General features: G+C 40.7%; 1 protein-coding gene and 1 long non-coding RNA gene across 2 annotated transcripts in view; one reads left to right on the forward strand and one right to left on the reverse strand.

Moving 5' to 3' along the window:
- Positions 1 to 6649, forward strand: part of LOC103017034 (uncharacterized) — a 69100-nt gene extending 62451 nt beyond the window's left edge. The window contains exon 3 of the long non-coding RNA XR_449844.1: positions 6544 to 6649. This is a non-coding gene — a long non-coding RNA (uncharacterized LOC103017034). The remainder of the gene's footprint in view (positions 1 to 6543) is intronic.
- CLVS1 (clavesin 1) overlaps positions 1 to 19911 on the reverse strand; it is a 161527-nt gene that overhangs the window by 121227 nt on the left and 20389 nt on the right. The gene's annotated exons all lie outside the window — the stretch shown is intronic.

Consider the following 19911-nt stretch of genomic DNA (forward strand, 5'->3'; position numbering starts at 1 on the left):
GTGATCTGTTGGGGTTTTTTTTTTTTTTTCTGTTTAAAAAAATTTTTTTAAATAAAAAGCAACTCATTGAGTTACCTTGCAGGGGGTTGTGTTTAAATCTTTTTTTAGACTGGCTTCAGCGTTGTGCAATTTAAAACAAGTAACTTAAATAACTTAAACTTATTTAAATCCTGAACTGTAAAAAAAAATTATTTCCTCCCTTTGCAATAATCTTTTTTGAGTGAAGTCTCTCTTTACTAAGTCCAGATTTGTTTTTTATTTGACCATATATTTATTCTCACACAGTAAGCACTTGGTAAACTTTTTAAGCTGTTGTTGCTTTTGCTAGTTTTGAAACTTAAGGTTTCTGATGAATAATTAATCCTAAAATTTCCTTTCTATTTTATTTTTCTTGCAAGCTCCAGTTAGTCAAGTACTGTTAAGTCAGTACCTTTTCTTACCTTTGAGATCTTTACAGGACTCTGTCAAGTATCACAACTAGATGATTGGGCTTTAATTTCTAAAGGAGTTTTCCGATTATAATTACTTCCTACTATGATGCTTTACCTATTTGTCACTAGATATGCACCTTATTAAACTTTCAAATTTTGCCATATCTTTATTCTTGCCCTAATTCAAAGGGTATTTCAAAACTTTTTTGCTTCCTAAGCAGTGTAATAAAAAACATAATCAGTAAATGCATATAAAAATGCATGGACTAAAAAACTCTTAGGTATTTTAAATGTTAACATTGTAATATCCTTGCAGGAAAATAAAAAGAAAATATATGAAGAAAATGAAAGAAACCTGTTACAGCTTCCAGTTAAACATGGCAGATTGAGCATATGATTTTATTTCTTCTCCACTTAAGACCTTATTTACATAAGAGCAAAAGAATTTTTAAAAAATGAGTAAACCTTGGGAACAAAGAGAACCTATGGAGAGATGATGGCAGATGAGAGATATTATCAAATTTTGGAAGCTGGGAAGCAGATGGTCAAGTAGCTGCTGACCTAACAGACCAGAGGAAGGAAGCCAGCAAGACGCAAGTCGATTTTGCACCATGGACTCCTGGAAATGCTCGGGAGATAAGTCTCCTCTGAAGGATGGGGCAGGTGGCTCAAACCAGGGGAGTTCTTGGAACGCGTTTAAAGGAGCAGTTAGATACTAGACCCCACTCAGCAAAAGGACAGTTTACTCTCCGGAAGTTGGAACAGAGAGGCTCCTGGATGCTGTGTCCAGCTGGGGCTGGGCCACGGGCCAAGTAGGGGGTTCACTGAAAGTCTATTTCTGAAACTGCAAAAGCACTTGTCCTCCTTCCGCACACCCAGCGCCCAGAGAGCTGGTACCACTCACCCCTGATCAGGAGATTGGGGGGACTTCTCTCTGGGGCTGCTGGACCGAGCGGGAAAAAAAGACCTACAGATACTGACAGTTGGGAGTCCTCCATGGAAAAAGTCAGCTGACTACCTTGTCATGCCGCCATGGAGCTCACAGGGCCCTCCCATGCAGGCTGAACTTCCAAACAGGTGTTTAGTGCCTCCACTCTTAAGAATGACTTAGCCAAGGATCAAGGACAAGTAAGGAAACAAATTAACTTAGAGAAGATAAGCGTATGCAAGAAGGAGGATTATAATTAATATTATCGGAGAGATGAAAATATTGCATCTGTGGCGGAAAAGCGTAAGATATTATTAACAACACAACCTAAGCGTACTCTTAGCAAGGAAGGGTGTGATATCATGTGTGAAAAATGCAGAGAAGGGTAAGAACGTCGCATCAATAAAGTCTTAAAAAAATAAAACAACAAAAAACAAATTTAGAAAGTGGAAGAAAAGAGTAAAACAGTTAGACGTTAACTCCTGTAAATCAACCATTCACATAACAGGAGTTACAAAAATAAAAATTAGAGAAAAAGGAGAAGGGGATTTAACAACAAAAAGTGATGATAAAGTAAGAAAGTTTCCCTGGACTTAAGCACATGAATTTTTCAGATTGAAGGGCTCATGGAGTGTTCAACTGAGTAAATGAAAAAGACCCAGCCCCTTCCTTTACCATGAGGGGTCTTGCACACACCTGTGGATGCTACACACCTGCACCTCCATCAGTCCTTGGCCTTGGAGCGTGCACACAGTAAGAACATCTGCCTTGGCAGGGAGGACCTGAAAGGGCACTTGGGACCATCTGGGCAGAGAGTTCTGGAGTCCAGAGGTTCAGAAGCCAGATCTACGAGGGCAGAGGGGCACAGCGTCCAGGTGGTCATGTCCCTGTCCCCTTGGCTCCCTTGGCCAGGGGATCCCATGACATAGAGGGGCGAGGATGGAGGAAAGCCACAGTCTAAGGCTCATGGCCAAGGGCAAAGGGCAGTACTGGATGCACAGAACATCAAGTAATCTCTTATAAAAGCAATTACTAACCTAAGGGATAACAAAATGTTGTATAAGGAAGGAAATGTCATCATAGTTTTTCACTGTTAAAAAACATTTAAAATATAATCATTTTTTAAATGTGGTCAGCTATGAATATGATTTATATAGTTATAAAAATATAAACAGTAAGTATTGATTTAGTCCCAAATTGTGTTTTCACGATTTTAAGAAGTTGGGAAGAGGGGAAAATGATGTGCAAGTTGGGGTTAAACTCTCTTAGCAGAATCACTAAACTCTCTTAGCAGAATCACTAAATAGTAACTTAAACCAAAATGATAAACAAATAGCAATTTATGCATGTCACTTGAAAATTTGCAAGTAAATACCAGAAGATACAGTCAAAATGATTGAAAACATTTGTCTCTGTACAAGGGAATTAGAGACAGAGATAATGAGAAGTAAGGAGATGCTGCCTACTGTTCAAAGGCTATTATAATTTGGCTTTTGATAAAATCAAAATTAAATTGAAAAAGAGGGTTACATTATTACTTTGACAAAATCAAAACTAAATTTAAAAAGAAGATAATTAGAAGGAAATACTGGGGGAAAATGAATGAGAAAAAATGAAGAGAAAATATAGAAACATCAAACGGGGGGAACTCAAAATGTTTTTGGAATAGAAAAAAATAAAAGAAAAAGGAAAAGAATGTACAGGTCCAACTTGCAGACATAATATTGAAAATTCCATTTTAGACACAGTGCACTATTCTGCAAAGCTTTCATGGATTTGTCATTCATTTATTTTATTGCCTTAACTTATTCCTCATAATATGCCTCTGAGTTAGCAAATGTTCAGGGTAAATAGAGTTCAGGGTGAGGAGGGAGGGGAGTTAATAACCAAAGACAAATCTCTGTTACCTGAAGACTTACCTCCTGCTGAGAGACAACCACATAAGGGGGAAAAAACATGAAAACACAAATGAGAGACACATAGAAATCCATCTAAGGCAGATTAGAAATGAACTCGCATGCTGGAGGACTTCTGAGGCTTCAGGGACTCTGCAGTCTGAAAGATGCTTTAAGGAAGTAATGGATTTTTCTGATGAATGAAGGAAGAAAAGACAGTTCTTGCATGGAGATAAAGAAGGCGATTTTTAGAAAAGAGTGAGATTGGCCAGGACAAGGTTGAAGGGGATAACAGGCAACTTATGCTGAAGGGACAGGACAGCCTGCCCACCTGACATGGCTCTAACTTGCCCACGATAACCCTGACCAACCTGTGTGTCCAAGTCGACCCTCACCTTCCAATTCAAGCTCCATCTCCACATAAGCCACAAATGGGCCCTATTAGGAAAGACAACAATAATTTCTCTCCTGTTCACTGTTAGCTGAGGTCCTGTACCCTCATTTGGGGCACTTTTAAGATTTTCTGCCAGGTGTCCCGATCCAACTCTTCCCTGGATTAGAAGGTCACCCAGAAAGAGCATGGCCTTTGACACTGAATTCGAGTTAGAATTCCTGCTTCATCTACTTACTTACGGCAGTGGTACTGGGCAAGTTCACAGAACTCCCGGAGCCTGTTTCCCCACCTGCAATCTGGGCATAATGTGTAATTAGAAATGTCTTTGGAAGAATGGAGATAATGTATGTAAAGTACCTGTCAAGGAGCAGGTGTGCAAAACACGGTAGCTGCTGTTATTATTACCGAGATTATGGTTATTTACATAAATATTATTTTCTCAATTAAACGACACATATCTTGAGAACAGCGACTTGTCTTTTTCCCTTCTTAGAATCATAGTGCCAGGCACATGGTGGATATTATTGCATCTGTGTAGATTGATCAAGATAGGGTTGGCACCGTGTGTGTTTAGAGAAGGAGAATCCTATGCTACTAATAAAAGATGATGGTTGGGGGGAGGCCACTGAATCTAATCCTGACCCAGGAGCAGGGAAGGACACTTAGGTGTAGGTGATCTGACTATGTTGTGACACCCCTTTAAATGAGGAGGAGAAAAAAATGGGCAGAGACCTAAATAGACATTTCTCCAGAGAAGACATACAGATGGCCAAGAGGCACATGAAAAGATGCTCAACTTTGCTAATTACTAGAGAAATGCAAATCAAAGCTAAAATTAGGTATCACCTCACACCTGTCAGAATGGCCATCATCAAAAATCTACAAACAATAAATGCTGGAGAGGGTGTGGAGAAAAGGGAACCTTCCTACACTGTTGGTGGGAATGTAAATTGGTGCAGCCTCTATGGAGAACAGTATGGAGGTTCCTTCAAAAACTAAAAATAGAGCTACCACCACTTGATCCTGCAATCCCACTCCTGGGCATATATCCAGAGAAAAACATGGTTTGAAAGGATACATGCACCCCAGTGTTCATTGCAGTGCTGTTTACAACAGCTAAGACATGTAAGCAACCTAAATGTCCATCAACAGATGAATGGATAAAGAAGATGTGGTACATATACATGATGGAATATTACTCAGCCATTAAAAAAAATAAAAAAATAAAATAATGCCATTTGCAGCAACATGGGTGGACCGGGATATTATCATCCTAAGTGAAGGCAGTCAGAGAAAGGCAAATATCATATGATATCACGTATATGTGGAATCTAAAAAAAATTATACAAATGAACTTATTTACAAAACAGAAACAGACCCACAGACTTAGAGAATGAACTTATGGTTACCAGGAGGGAAGCCGGGGGGAGATAGATTGGGAGTTTGGGATTGACATGTACACACTGCTATATTTAAAATAATAACCAACAAGGACCTACTGTATAGCACAGGGAACTCTGCTCAATATTCTGTAATAACCTAAAGGGGAAAAGAATTTGAAAAAGAATAGATACATGTACATGTACAACTGAACCACTTTGCTGTACACCTGAAACTAACACATTGTTAATCAACTATGTTCCAGTATAAAATAAAAAATTTTTTAAAAATGAGGAAGAGAAAAATGCCTTCACAAGTATCTGAAAAATATTTCTTTCCAGTGTGCACATAGGAATAAAATCGTACAGAAAAGTTGAAACTTTTTAAGTCATAGTTGGAATTGGAACTACAAGTTCGATGTGCTTTAATTCAGTTTAAATCTTGAGGAACAACTAAATGCAATGCTCTGAGAAAGTAGGTAATACATAGTTTTAACTTTAAAAAGATAAAATATTTATATTACAAATAATTCTAAAAGTGATTGGAAATTTTCTGTTCTATCCATTAATAAGCAGAAATGTAAAACAAGGCTCAGATTTTAAACAATAGAGCGTTATCATGACAACAAAAACACTAACTGTGCTGTTAGTACGTGTTTATGCTCAACTTTTACCATATTTTAACTTGCCGGGGTTTAAAGTTCCTTTGATTATTTCAAGATGAAATTTATTGCAATATATAGAAACGATGCTTCTTCGTCCTGCCCCACCCCCCCTTTTTTTAACTAAAGAGAAAAAATTGGATTTCTTCCTTGAAGGGCTCTCTTTGAATTTCTCATACTCTCTCCAGCTAATAGTTTCCTCTACACAGACATACATGGTGGCATATATTCATGTGTGTGAATTGTTCTTGCCTCCAGAACAAAGAGATCTCCTTTAGCTCACTTTTTTATGATAGCCTGACTATTGTATTCATGAGAGTTGTCAAATCGAAAATCCGTTAACTGAACATGCTCTTAGGGATTTCAAGTATTAAAAGATAAAAATCAGCATTTTTCTGGCCACATTTATTATGTGGAGTGAAATCCTTCTAAATCATCGGGGAAAAAAATACCTTTGAAAGTATCTGAATGCCAAGTCTATTTTAAAAAGAACATCAGATTTGGAATTACTAACCTCAATTCTTCTTCCTCCTTCACTTCAACAAATATCTATTATAGCGCTTATTTATGTTAGATGATATGCTTGGTACTGCAAAGAATATAAAAGTTAACAGGACCTGGCTTCTGTGATACATTATTCAATGGTCACAAAGACCTCCCATCTCAGGAGACAGCTCCATTTGTAATGTGACTGGGCTGTACCCCTAAACCAGAGATAAGAGTCTCTTTCTGTACCTCTTCAAACCAGGCTGGTCACGTGACTTACTTTGACAAATAGAATGTGGAGAAGTAACATGTAAGTTCCAGGGTCTAGGTCTCAAGAGACCTTGTAACTTTTGCCCTTTCTCTCTTAGAACCCTGTAACCACTATAGAAGCCCAAGATGAAAGACTACTTGGAGACAGGTCCGGCTTTCCAGCTGTCACAACTGAACCCAATTCACAGCTGACCCTACAGCTGAATGCAGGCAGGTAAGTGAACCCAGGCAAAACCAGCAAAGAACTACACAGTCAAACCACAGGATCATGAGAAATAATATATCATTGTTGTTTTAAGACACTAAATTTTGGTACAGTTTGCTATGCAATAATAGACAGTAGACCCAAATTGATACCGGGAAATGGAGTTGTGCTGTACCAAAAACTTAAAACACGTGGCACTGGTTTTAGTTCTGGGTTGCAGGTGAAGGCTGAAAGGCAGTGAAACTGTTGTTAGCAAAGGCTGGAAGAACAGTGAGGAAACTGCTATTAAAGACTGGAGAAAACCAGTTTGTGTTATGGGTGATGGAACATTTGCAAGACCGTTTTCTGGGGTAATGTAGAGCACAGAAAATGTACCGAAAGAACTTGTGAATACGGCAAAAAGTTGAAAGTGTCAGTTGGCACTTTTTGGTCATGTATGATAAATTATGTCAAAGGAGAGATGAACTAAAGAAGGAACTCTTAAGTATGAAAGGCCCAGGATTTGTTGAGTTGGAAAATAAAATTATTTCATATTCTCAGTCTCTCCCACTAGCAAACAATTCTCAGTGTAAGAAATGGCTTCAAAATAGAGACCAAATCAAGACTGTGCCTGTTGGTCCTTTGCTAAACCTCACAAAGATTTTTAAATGGTGCCCAATAAACACTTTCAGCTAGACCAAACAGCATCAAAGAAACTCAAGGTTTTGCCACTTGGCAGCCACTCACCTAAAGTACAGAGTGGTCTGTCTCAAGAAAAGGACAGATGCAGCAAGAAACAAGAGGAAATATTTTTAAATTTCTCATAATTTTAAAATATTAAATAAAATATTTAAAAATTTTTGTCTTTTTCAAAAAATCCCGGTGAGTATTGCATCTATGGAACTTCAAGAAGCTGGCGTGAAGAGTGGTCACTGTAGTAGGAGAAATTGCATGGACTTTGCACAACACTACTGATTAATAAGAAACAACAAGAGAGGAATCAACTGCAGCAACACAGGAACTATTTCCTAACACAAAGAAACACTCTAATTAGAAAACAGTGTACACTGTTTCAAGAAAAAAAATGTCAGGATGATAGCTAACAAGGAGGAATTTTTCAGTATCTGAAAGGAAGAAGAGGAAGAGGAGTAGGATTTTTATAAAAATCCAGAAGAAAAAAATCACCCAGAAGAAACATCCACAAAAGTTTCAGGTTGTTCTCAGACTACTTAGTAGGTCAAAGTGCTAGAAATCAAGCTAGCAAACCATTACAGAACTCTGGAGAATAAAGCCTCTGAGAAACAAGAGCACGTCCTCAGCTACTTCAACACGCAGAATTCTACCATCAGGGCAGTCTTCCTGAATAAGCTGCTGGAAAATGCCAGGGCAGTGAAGCACATATAAAAACAAGTCCAGAATGGAGAAATCTTGGTAGATGGACAGGCATTGGGCAGAAAAATGAGTAAGATGCAGAGATGAATCTGAATGTGTGTTTTAAATGGTCATAAAAGTAATTACTAAAAGCTATTTTTAAGTGAATTAAATGGTCACTTGTATTTCTAAGATAATAGAAACCAAATTATGGCTTCCATAACCACAGAGTTCTGAAGGAAAACTAGGATTAGAGTGGTGGAGTATAAAAGGAAACAGTATTACATTTCTTTTCTTCCACAGCAGATGGTTTTCAAACGTACTAGTTTATTACTTAATAAATTAAGAGTTGATTTAACACCATTCCAAGATTGTCTTTCAAAAATCTAAATTGATTTAAATTAATTTAATTAATTAATTTTAATTAAAACTGAAAGCACAAAACTTATTTTTTTTAAATTTTGCCAGAAAATTAGCAAATAAAAGTAAATGTATGTAGCAAAAATGAACAAACCAAAAAAGCAGGTACAGAAATAGCAAAAATAAAAAGCATTAAACAGTAACACCACCCTCCACAACAATTGTAAAGTATAAGCAACACATCTAAAACAAAATAACACAGAGAAGCTTAGAACAATTTAGGTGACAAAAAGCAGAAAAGATAACTCCAAAAGAAGAGCTCTAGAGGCAGCTTTTGTCTGTATAAAATAATTAAAAAGGAAAAACAACATGTATGTTTACACACAATAGCTATAATCAATGCTGAAGATAAAATGAAAAACACAGTACTTACAAGGAAGCAAAGTCATAGAGAGCCTGATAAAGATACAATTATATTGAAAGAATTTGACACATTGCTCTCAATCTATGACAGAATACATAGGCAAAAATAAAGAGATAAAACTTGTTGATGAAAATTGAGAACTTGTTTACACATATTCACATTTTTAGAATATGTGACTGTATGCTTGAGAACCAAGAAAATAGAAATTTAAGTAAGGTGAATAAATATAAGGTAAATATACAAATATTTATATATTAGAAATTCTACTTAAGATGGTAGAATAGGCTGGTACCAGAAAGCAGAAACCTTCCCCCAAACAGAAATGTGGGATAAATGTCATTTTAAACTGTTAATTCATAGCTGAAGTCAAAAGTAAGAAAGCAAAATCTCCACGGGTCACAAAGGAAGCAGGAGTCATCAGAGGGATGACGGATTGAAGCCTTCTGGAGCAAGTGAACCAGAGCTAGCTCTTAGGGGCTGACGTTCGAATGCTTCCGTGGTGATGAGATGGAGATCAAGGCCCTGGGACTAAAACTAGAACTGTCTCCCCATATAAAATGAGGCACTGGAAAATGAGAAGTCATAGTTGTAACAGGAATAAAGAAAATTCTGCCTGCTTATCGTTGGGCATGACATGGAATGGGGCTTTCATCTAAGTCCATGGTAAGGGTAGGAGGAGACAGAGTCTCTGTTTACAGATGATATGATACTATATATATTAAAGGCTCCACCAAAAACCTGTTAGAACGAATAAACGAATTCAGTAAATTTGCAGGATACAAACTCCATATGCAAAAATCAGTTGCATTTCTATACACTAACAATGAACTATCAGAAAGAGAAATTAAAAAACAATCCCATTTACAGTAGCAGCAAAAAAAACAAACAAACACAGGAATAAATTTAACTAAGGAGGTGAAATATTTGTGCACTGGAATATAAAAGATGAAAGAAATTGAAGAAGACACAAATAAATGGAAAGATATTCTGTTCATGGATTAGAGTAATGTTTTTAAAATGTCCACACTACCAAAGCACTACCCAGTCTACAGATTCAATGCAATCTCTAACAAAATTCCAATGGCATTTTTCACAGAACGAGAACAAACAATCCTACAGTTTGTAAGGAATCACAAAAGACCCCGAATAGCCAAAGAAATTGTAAGTGAAAAGAACAAAACTGGAGGCATCACACTTCCTGGTTTCAAACTAATATTACAGAGCTATCATAATCAAGACAGTATGGTTTTGGCATAAAACAGACACCAGAGAGAAAAAAAGATACCTATGAAGAAACATCAGATTGACAATACACTTTTTTAAGGCAACCAAAATGCAATTAATTAATATCTTCAAAGTGTTTAGGGAAAACAATATTTAATCTAGATCCATATACCCAGTTAAAATATTATTTAAGAGTAAAGAAGAAATTACATTTTCAAACATACAAAGGTGGCTAAGAGAGTTTACTAGCTGCAGCTACTCACTTCAGCAAGAAGGAAATAAATTCACAAAGAGTCATGTGCAAGATTCAACAATGAGGGCTTCCCTGGTGGTGCAGTGGTTAAGAATCTGCCTGATAATGCAGGGGACACGAGTTCGAGACCCGGTCCCAGGAGATCCCACATGCCACAGGGCAACTAAGCCGGTGTGCCACAACTACTGAGACTGCGCTCTAGAGCCCATGAGCCACAACTATTGAGCCCGGGTGCCACAACTACTGAAGCCCACGAGCCCTAGAGCCCGTGCTCCACAACAAGAGAAGCCACCACAATGAGAAGCCCACGCACCACAATGAAGAGTAGCCCCCACTCACCTCAACTAGAGAAAGCCCACGTGCAGCAACGAAGACCCAACGCAGCCAAAAATAAATAAATTAATTTTTTAAAAAAAGATTCAACAATGAGCAAAGAAATTGGTAAAACACCTTGGAAAATTTGAACAGGCATTAATTGTCAAGTGATAACAACAATAACAATAACTCTGGGGTTGAATACATGGTAGGACTAAAACAATAGATAGCAGTGATTTTAAATATGGGGAAGTTCAGAGAGAAGTTAGAGCATTCTTTTTTCTTTATTCTGGATAAGAGTAGAGAGATTGACCTCGAACTTTTTAGCAAAATCTGCTGGTAAAGCATCCATATTAAAATTTGGAGAATAACATGTAAAATAATAGAAGCAGATATCTTCCAAACCCAAAGGGTGGAAGTGGGGAAAAGCAAGAAACAATAAAACTTGATCAGACCAACAGAAAGCCGTGCTTTGATGACAGGATGCATAACAACACATTGCATTGTACAGCAAGGAGAGAGGAGTGCTCTCGTAGACTCCTGGGGGGAATAGAGACTGGAAACTTATTTCTGGAAAGCAATTTAACTATATATGTACAAGAGCCATATGAGTTTTCATTGCTCACTAATTCAGCTTCTTGGAATTTATCCTAAGGGGGGAAAACCAAAGATGTAGAGAAATATTTATATAGAAAGATGTTCATTATGCCATTATTTATACTGGTCAAAAATTGAAAATAGCCTAATGCTCAGCATTAATTGAGTTTTAAACTATCCACTCATAATTTTGTGCTTAACACATGCTTAGTAAACTAATAAAATAACCATGATATAATTTTAACTGAAAAAAAAAGCAGATTAATAAACAAACTAGTGGTTACCAGTGGGGAGAAGGAAGGGGGGAGGGACAAGATAGGTGTAGGGGATTAAGAGATACAAACTACTATGTATAAAATAGATATGCAAAAAAGGACACATTGTACAGCACAGGGAAATATAGCCATTATTTTGTAATAACTTTAAATGGAGTATAATCTATAAAAATATTGAATCACTATGCTGTACACCCAAAACCAATATAGTATTATAAATTAACTATTCTTCAGTTAAAAAATTTACTGAATTGAAAAAAGCAGATCAATAAAAAATAGTTGACATTTATTGAGTGCTAAGTATGGGTCAGTCATTTTTCTTAGCCTTTATTTGTATTAACTATTTTCATTCTCATTACAACTCTTTAAGGTTGATACTGTTACTATGCTCATTTTATGGGTGATTAAATTGAGACCCAGAGTGTTTAAGTGATTTGTCCAGGCTCAGGCAGCTAGTATGTGGTGGAGCTCTGACTCACACTCAGGCAGTCCAGCCACAGCTCTTGAGCTCTATATCATAGTGCTATCCTGCTATCCAGTATAAGCCTCATTGTGTGTGTGTGTGTGTGTGTGTGTGTGTGTGTGTGTCTATGTGTGCAAAATATACTTCAATTCTCAGTGTAAAAAGTGGTAATAGCTCAGTGGGGGGATTGTGGATGATTTCCAATGTCCTAACACTTTCTCTATTGTCATGGTTATCATCAATGCTTACTCTTTTTATTTTCCAGTTTTATATATATACATATGCATATGTATATATATATATGTGTGTGTATAACTTTTTCAGATCCTGTTCCGTCATAGGTTATTGCAAGATATTGAATATAGTTCCCTGTGCTCTGCAGTGGATCCTTGGTGTTTGTCTATTTCACGTATAACAGTCATGCTTCCTTTTACAGTCACACAGCCCTTCATGTTTAGGATAGAGCAACAGGCCCATTTGGCAGCCCTTCTGTAATACTATCCAAGCAGGGTGTTTGCTCCCCGGGGCATCGCAGAACTGTATGCACAGAGAAACCAGTACATCGAATGTGGGGTTCTTAAACAACTTTTGGCTGTGAGCCTCTTGAGAATCTGGTGGAAGCTGGGTACCTTCTATACCAAATGCACATGTGTCTAAAATTTCAGGAGATTCACAGATTCCCAGTAGCCAAACGTAGACCAAAAGTCTCTGCCCTCAGGTTCAGAATGAGCCGGGTAAATGTGTCTCACTTACCCAGCAGCTGCAATTACTTAGACCACTGTGGAAAACAAGGAAGAAGGCATCTCCCACGTTTCTCCCCGGCTAAGGTGTCTATGAGCTCATGATGCTTGCCAGTGTCCGTGTTCCTGTCCCCATCCCTGGGTGAACAGACCAAAGCAGTATAAATTTAAATCTATAAATATAAAAATTGTATTTTGGTCATGGTGGTGGGGTCAGGGTCATATGACACATGAGAAGGGGGTGGCAGCTCAAGTGAGGGGACCAAAGGGAGTGGGCCCAGGGACAACGCTCTTTGGATCCCCACTGCCTTAGAGTAGGTATTCAGGAAAGACACGGGATGTAGTAAAAGATAAACAGAGAGCTAAGCTACTTTATGTTGCCCAATATATTCTTGATGAGAGACAAAAGCTTGCATTTAGTAGCTAGAAAAATCTAAACATAAAAATATAAAGGATAGTCACCACTTTGGTAAAAACAGGTTTAGTCCAAGTGTAAATGAAAACATAGGTCCTTTTCTGTTAGGCTGGGCAAATATTATAGAGAAGAAAGACACACAAGTCAGAGGGGGGTGTAGTATGTGAATCCAAGATTGGAAAAACCTTGGAAGAAAAACTGCCCAGGTTTTCCATTTTGCACAGTTCCAAACAGAATCTGCATCAGAAGGTGCTTCATGCCCTGCCTGCTGGTGCGTTAGGCAGAACTATATTTCTGAGCATACAGAGGAGATGCCATAAAATTCATGCACTGCTACAGCTCATTTACATTATTTCTTGGGATTCCCCATAGATCTTCACCCAAAGCATACAATTCAACAAGCTCAGTTTTCTGGCTTCCTAATCCGCAGAAAATTAGGAGAAAGGGTTTTGAAGCAAGCCCGCTAACAATAGCCAATTAATAGCTAAGAGGAGAAAGAGGTACTCAAAACACAACAAAACAAACAAAAGAATTAGAAAGTGCACATAGCGTGGCAGTATGGACCATGTAGCATGGGAACAAAGCCCATATGTTCCAAGAATCCTCATCACGATAGTTATTTCACAGCCCAGGGCACGATAACTTCTATTTACTGTTGTCAACATTTGTCATTTAAAAAAAGTATTAACGCTATATTTGACAAGGGTAGGAAGTACATAATGCATTCTAAGGTGGTTTTTTTTTAAAAAAAAATACACAACTGCATAAAATAAAATTTTAAAATTGGCTTCTAAAAAGCAACCCTCAACTGTCTGAAGATTTAGCTTCTCTGGATGGGATACCCTCTTCCCTTACGCTATAAGGTAAATGAGGCATTGCGGTATTATTCTGGGGGGTTTCACAGATCAAATATCAAACTGAAATACTCTAGCTGCGGTGGTGTGATCTACTAACCAATATGCATGCTATAAAATTATATGATGGATTAACTCATCAGAAACTCATGAGGAAATGTGTGATCAATATCATCCACACAAACCTGTCAGGGTGAAGAGGATCCGGAGTAGAAATAAGGCGCCCTTCGCAAAGAATGAGGCGGGGAGTCGGGTTTCCGCTCCCTGAGCTCTGCAGGGAAGGAAGCACCCTGAACAATGCACGCTTCTATAACACGAAACCTTCTCTCAACTCGGTCTTATGCACAGCGACACGCACGGAATACAGAACGTAAGGATCGAGGGAACACAATGCAAGCCATCTACTTCCACATCCTTATTAGGTGAGGAAATTGGCACCTGAGCTCATCACACAGCGGATGGAGGCACCACAGAGCCCGCAGTAGTGACTCCCGTCCCACATCCTGGTTGCTCCTGCTGCTTCTAGGACGTTCTCTGTCCCCATTATGTCACGCTGAGAATCGCTGGGCCGGCGGTAGACAGAGCACCCTCATCTCTTCCTCCTTCATTCTCAAGTTCAACTGCACACAACTCTGGTCCCCTTAACAAGAATGTTGTCATTGGGAAGAGTCTCCAGAGAGCTTCTCCCCTCTGGACTTTCCATGGTTCCAAACTTCTCCCCGCCAGTCAAGAGGACGCTGTTGGGCACTACTCTGTACCTGTGGATACCAAGGAGAAAAAGACACAGCGTCCTGCCTCCAGAAGCTTCCTGAAGCATGGAGAAGTGTGCAGTAAAGAAGATGAGTGTGACAGGCATTCAGGGAAGAACAGAGGAAGAGAGCAGTGCTGTCCCAGCCATGGACAAAGCTTCTTAGTGTGGAGGAGAGCTTTGAAAGAGGAGTAGGGCTTGATCTGGCCTCAAGCATAAAGCCCAAGTTCCTTGTGGCAAGCGAGGCCTTTCAGTCCTGCCCTCTGCTTACCTCCCCAGCCTCCTCTCTCTCCACGTGAGCCCTTACAGTCTACGCTCAATGGAACCAACTGAGGCTCTTCCAGCAAGGCTAGCTCTCTCTTCCCCGGATCCCTGCGCTGTGTGGTCTTTTTGTCTCAAACGGCCCCCCTCACATTCCTCCCCTCTGCCTGCTCAGTCTTCCTTCTCCGTCAAGTCAGATAATGCCTTCAGGAAAATTTCTCCGAGGCCCCAGCTTCCCAGTGGGTTAGGTGCCTCTTGTCTGTGCTCCTGTAGGGCCCATGCTCACCTCATTATGGGAACGAAAACTAAATAGTAGGAGCTAGGTAAGCAAAGGTGGGAAAGAGCTTCAGTGAGTGAGGAGGGGGGAAGGGGGAGAGGTGGCTTCCTCAGGTGGAAGATGTCCTTTGGATAAGGAAACTAATGCCAAGTTCTTAAGGTTTTCTATGGCAAAATGTGTGGCAAAGAGACTGAATCAGTTTTGTTAGGGAGCCCTTAAGGATTCCTGGGCAGGGAATTTGTAATAAATTGTGAGCAATCAGAGATGAGGTGACACAATCCCCGGAAGCAGACCCCAGACATAACCAGGTATCATGAAGAAGGAGAAAGAGAAATACTCAGAATCAAACCACCAACCAGTCTTGTGATTTTGTCCAGATTAAACACCTTCTATTTAAAATGAAGATAATAATTCTCCTTCACAAATTGTCGGGAGGATTAAATTAACAACGTGGCACAGGAGATGCCCAGTGCCTGGGAAGCATTACTGATATCAGCACACTCTCAGCCGGGAAGACACTGGGTGTTACTTGCAGGAGTGCCATGTTTGAAATTAGATTTGGAGACACTCAGCAGGGAGTATTAGAGATGGGGAAGAAATAGAGGCAAAGAGAAGAGAAAAATGATGAGAAACAAAAAGAGAACTTGCAAAGAAAAAACAACACATCACTTTAAAACCCTCACAACAAAATTTACCTTCTCTTTATTTTCCTGTCTGATGCTATGTTTCTCAGTATAGTAGCAATAACTTCTACTGCTTTATAGGACTCACAGTAAATGGCTTCTGAGCTTGATTTACAAGCTCAGCGAAGTGTAGGCATTTCGTCATCCCCAGCAGCTACTTAAGGTTCCGTATATCACCGTTCAGGAGCGATTATCTAGGAACCATATAAGGGCAGGAGAGCTGGGAGCTGGTCCTAGGCCTGAGGTTCAGGGCTCAGGCACTGGGGGGTTTCCTTAGAAGCTCTACAGTGTGCTTCTTGTAAAGGGATCAAAAGATGCTTCCCGGCTGCTTGAGAACTGGGGAAAGCAGCGAACAGCCCAGAAGAGCTTCAGGTCATACGAGAAAAGGCCCCATAGCTCGCAATGCACTCGTTCAGGAAGTCAGCTACGCCCTTGAGAAAATCTCACAGTGAACGCAGCACACAGACAGCACCGTGATTAAAAACGCCCTTTCTCCGTGCCCTCTTTTACTGCCGCTGGCCTTTTAAAGAGCAGACCCAGGCTGTGCCCCCCACTGGAGCAGGATTTCAAGTTGAGTAAGTGAGCAAAGCTCTGGGCTGGCTGCTTTATCCAGGCCACGCTCCAGGAAGGAGGAATTTATTCTTAGACCCTCGAATTTCTAGGCATCAGAAGAGACTTCCTTATCTACACAGTAACGAGTGTCATGTCTTAAACTCCTGGGTTTAGAAGTGAGCATTTGCGAGGAGCAGGAGGCCTGGAAAGATATGCTGTCAGTGAAAGCTTGCTCTCCTGCTTCTGATGGTCGCCTCCTGCTGCAAACCTGCCCGGCCTTCATAACAATGTTGCAGGAGCCGTGTGACGTCTGACAGCTCCCTGAGGGGCTAGGCAGGAACGTGCACTGCCGTGTTATCTCAGAGCAGAGACCCCACTGCTCTGCCTTCCATTCAATCCGCATGGGAGACGCTTCTAACGGGCATGCTTTCAAGGACCTGAGCTCAATCGAAGGGGATGTTGACAGTGGGCAGAAAGCAGCTGAGCCCTAGACTAAGCAGAATTAGAGTGTGAGTGCTGAGGAATGTCTGACAAGGAGTTCTTATGGAGGAAGAAGGGGATTTAGAAGAAATATTTGAGGAACTATTTGACTAACCCACGTGGCGAGCCATACACTCCTCCAGCAGGTTGAGGAAGCAGAGTAAACTCTTCGAGCTTCATTTCCGCATCAGTCGCCAGCTTTTTAGAAGCACGTAACAGAGATGTAGTCCGTTTTATAAGGTCTTTAAACCGAATGAGAAATTATATCTTGGGCATTTTACATTAGATCAACGTGGGAAAACCACCTGAATGATGGAAGAAAGGACATGGCTGTCTGTGTCAGACCCTTTCCTACCTAGTACCTCATTTAACCCTCACAGCTCTACCAAGGACACACAATTATTCCCAGACAGTGAGGAAACCGAAGGTTAGAGGAGTTATGTATCTCGCCAAGGTCACAGAGCTGGTAAGCTGTGGAGCTGGGGTTCTGTTTGCCAACTGAAAGCCGACTCATCTTAGTGGAAGGAACAGGTAGGCAAAGATGACGCTTTCGATCACTATCTTAGATCACGCTCATACTAGGACCACTTTCTGTGACATATTCCAAGCAATATCCAGATTCCTTTGTTGGGCTGGGATTTTTAAAAAATCAAAGTTGTTTCTGTTGTCACTCTTATTATGGCCAAATAATTAGGGTTGAGATTGGACAGGATCTTCAACATTTGATTTGCCAGGTTTCTATGAGATTGGAGTACGTGGCAACAGGATTTCCCTGTTAAGCTATGAGAGCCTTTTCAAGTCTTTGGGACCTCGAGTGACCGAGAGAGGCTTGCTCACTCATACCTTGCTGAGAGCCCTCCTGAGTGTCTGATCGAATGGCTCCCAAGTTTGGCAAATGGGTTCTAGTGGTGAACTATACAGAACAGTATTTGAACTATGGAGTTAGGTCTGAGATCCAGCTCGTTTTAGCCATTTACCAGCTGTGTGATCTTGGATGGGTCACCTAACCTCTCTGAGTCTCAATCTCATCACCTGCAAAATAAGGATATGAATAGTGACTACCTAAAAGCATTACTGCCTGCCGCAAGGTAAGCACTCAACACTGTCTGATTTTGTGGTTGTAATACTCTCCTTCTCTTCGGTTCTACTTTGCTCATTGCCAAGGTCACAACAATTGGAAAACTGATGACTCCCAGAACGATGCTGGGAATGTTTCTGTAGGAAGAACAGACAGCTAGACCTTTTCCTAAACCTGCCTCGATAGGGCCTGGGACTGGGGAGGAGGGTTGCCTCATGGCCCTGGTGAGAAGCACAAAGTCCACCTGACTTGGCTACCCAGCATTCAGCACTGACATTTTAGAAATCTGGTCCCTTCGTTCACAAGTTCTTATACTTAGGGCAGTAAAACTGAACGAGGTGTAGACCCCCTGCTGCTTGTAAAAAGCTCTTTTATGCTCTTGCAAAAGCTAAAGGTGAACCTCCATCAAGTGGCTTATTTGTAGTTTGAAGACTTACATCCCACCTACTAGCTCGGGGTTTGACTCAGAAGAGAAAACCCACTTAATGCGCATCTCCCACCACCGTGCTGTCGGGACGCAGGCCACGCCAGCCCTTTGGAGGCTGCCGCGGCTCAGCAATAACCGGTGACGTCTGAAGGAGCTGGGTCGCCAGCATATCCATTAGATCCATTACGTCTGGCATGAGGGGACGAGGAGCAGCTGAACACCTGTCCAGAACAAAGTGGTGAGTGGAAAAGCGCCTGCTGCCTAAGAGCACATAGATTCTCGGTTGATTTCTTCATTACAAAGTAAACATGGCAGTGCAGTGTCCTTGCTTTCAGAATTGTGACAGCAGGAAGGTCAAGTTACCCTAGTATCATTCATCTTCCTGTCGTTTCACACCTGGAGGGACTGGGGGGGGGGGGCGGGGGCGGTGCTTGTGTGAGATGCCATTCTGGGATGCGGAGCTCCTTTGGACCTTCAGGAACTCGCCCAGAGCTGGCCAACTGTAACTGTTCAGCACGTCTCTGGAGTACATGGAGGAACAAGTGAAGCTTGGATTCATCCCGCTACACAATAGCAAGTCTTACAGTAGATAATTACACTATAAAGTGGTAACAATACTTGTCTCCCTGCACTGAACGCTAACGGTGTGTCAAAGACTCCGCCAAGTGCTTTGCCTGTATTATCTCGGAGCCTCACAGCAACCTTAGCTAGGGTTACTGCCAGGTCCCATTTGAGAAAGCCGAAAACTGAAAGAGCTACATCACCCAAAGTCACATAGCTCACAAGTGGTAAAGCTGGGATTGAACCATACTCTGAATCACTGGTCCCTAACCTATGGGCCCAATTCTCATAAGTACCATCTCAGGAGGAGTCCAGAAAATGCACACGTGCCCGAGTATTTTCTGCAGCCTGAATACATTACAGGCCCAGCTCCTATGTATACTGTTATTTTTCAAGTGTTACTAATGCTACTGCATTTAATAAAATACTGATCACGTAGTTAAAAAAAGACTAGCAAGTCTTGTCTATTGTTCGGCTCCCCACCCACTTTCTTATTTGCTCAAACTGAAGTGATGGGTCCCTCTCCACTCCCTTTCTTCCCGCTCTTATTAGGGACTAGACGGGCCCTCCCCATTGAGCCTCCAGATTCATCTCAACTTCCGGTGCACCCAACTTGTAATGCTCTTCCTTCACTGTCTGAGCCCCATTGGAACTCACGAGGAATGGCTTTGTTGTTTACACCGAGCCGCCCTGGGCTTCTTGGCTAGGAGAGGGGGCTGAAAGGAGGCTGTGAAAAATCTTGCATTTGGACCCCAGGGCTGCTTTGCCACTTAGCAACACACCAGTGATTCAGATTTTGATTGTAAGAAGCTCTGGAAGCTTTGAGTTCAGGGTAGGAATGAGACCATAGCTAGGGTTTCGTGGGAAAGCATAGTCTTTCTATTCAGACAGACAAGAGAAGCATTTCATCTCTTTTATAGATTA

This window comes from Balaenoptera acutorostrata, chromosome 17 (assembly GCF_949987535.1).
Source record: "Balaenoptera acutorostrata chromosome 17, mBalAcu1.1, whole genome shotgun sequence".
NCBI classification, from domain to species: domain Eukaryota; kingdom Metazoa; phylum Chordata; class Mammalia; order Artiodactyla; family Balaenopteridae; genus Balaenoptera; species Balaenoptera acutorostrata.